Source organism: Piliocolobus tephrosceles, chromosome 3 (assembly GCF_002776525.5).
Source record: "Piliocolobus tephrosceles isolate RC106 chromosome 3, ASM277652v3, whole genome shotgun sequence".
Lineage (NCBI taxonomy): Eukaryota > Metazoa > Chordata > Mammalia > Primates > Cercopithecidae > Piliocolobus > Piliocolobus tephrosceles.
The window spans coordinates 25,216,389-25,218,321 of NC_045436.1; positions in this window are offsets into that span (position 1 = coordinate 25,216,389).

Consider the following 1,933-nt stretch of genomic DNA (forward strand, 5'->3'; position numbering starts at 1 on the left):
TTGGACTGTTCTGTCTTGGAATGAATCATCTTGACCTCTTTGTTCCAAGGAGCATTTGACAAATTACAGAGCCAGTTTATATTACAAGGACCAGCTATGAATGAGGCTGAACCACCTAGTAAGGGAGGAGCCACTCTATAACCAATTCTTTTGATTCCAAACTTTCTGCTGATTAGGAATGTAGTTGTATTCAGTTCATCCTGATGATTTATGTACATATGTGTATATATATGTTTATATATATATATATATATACACACACACACACACATATAAATATAGGTTTCACTCTTCAATGATAACTCTCAATTTGGTGAGGTTCTGCTGTTTTCATGTTAGTAGTTACTGTGGAAGACTTTACTGGTGCTTTCCATACTTCCTGTTTTCCTTTCTTGCTACATACCTCCTTGAAACTATGTGTGGCAAAGTGACTGGCTTTGGGCAATAAAATGTGAATGAAGCACTTCTGGATGGAAGCACATAAAAACTAGTACAGTTTCCTCATTCACTTATTTCTTGCCATGATAAACCATAAAACCTTGTACTGCACTGGTGCCAGTATTATAATATGCCCATTTCTGAACCTGGGTTGAACATAAAGAATGCATGAGAAATGAGCCTTTGTAATTTTAAGGTTGAGATTTTGAGGGTTTTATAAAGACAACATAACTTAGCCTATTCAGACCATTATAGCAAATAAATTTATCTCTGAATTTATTGAACTTTCTTGTCTATATAACCCCAATCCTTTCAAGTGCTAGTTCATTCAATTGAAAGAATTTTTATCTTTTACTAATATGGCTTACTGCAAGTCTCTCATATATATATATGCTAATATTAGTGTATCTATACTAGCATCTATATATACATATATATATATATCCTGCCACATATGCTAATTTTTCTATTTTACTTTCATGTTTTTAATGTGTCATACATTTTGAACCTAGTGACACAATTTTAACATTGCTACCAAGGTTTTGTTACAAATGATTTTAAAATATTTGAGTGTACAATAGAAGGGTACTATATAGGCAAAACTCATGTGTTAAGTATATATACAGTAGAAACAAAGAGCTTGTAAGATGTAGACAGAATCTCTAAGATGGTAAGTAAAGATAACTGAGGTAGTCAGCAGAGTATAAGTTGAACATAGCTATAAAAAGATAGAGACATCAAGACACCTAATAGTAATGATATGCTGAATATATACGAAACACATACTACACATACTACTCATGAAGCACTAAATATATATAAGCCATTAGGTGTTTCTCAAGTTTTCATATAGTTACTCACTGGTAACATTAATTCTGGCCCCATATGTCTCCTACTCAAGAAATACAAATAAAATTTATGACTTCCCATAGGGCTAATTGGTGCGTACAGCAATTGATCTATTTGCCTTGCATCTCTCTGGTAAAGCAATTGTGTGTGCTGGTCCCAGGTCTCTTGTGCTGTTGGGGTTATTTACTGAAACATCAATTCTGGTGCTTGCAGCCATACTATTAGTAAGACAGTATGGTTCAGAAGAGAAAGAGGGAGATCAAGGGGGAGATGGAGATGGAGAGAAAGATGAAGGGAGAGAGGAGAGATATGAACATGAACTTTGCACAGTCTGGAAGTGAGGCAGTATGGTTTTCCACTCCACTCGCATAATATCTCAAGTGTGCCAACTATGTCATCTTATCTCACTTGTAGCTCACTGTACATTTTAATTAATTATATACATCGATTAATTGAATGTCTTAGTTTGCTCTGTGAGCCTTTTTGCTCTGTGGCCTTTGGGACTTTGCCTGCCAGTGTATTCAGACGATATTATTGCATCAAAGTATTTACCTTGTGATAGGTTTCTTAATAATGGAAAATGTTTTAAAGCAGGACTAATGGACATAGCAAAACTAGTTGAGCTGTTGTATTTGATGATTATTAA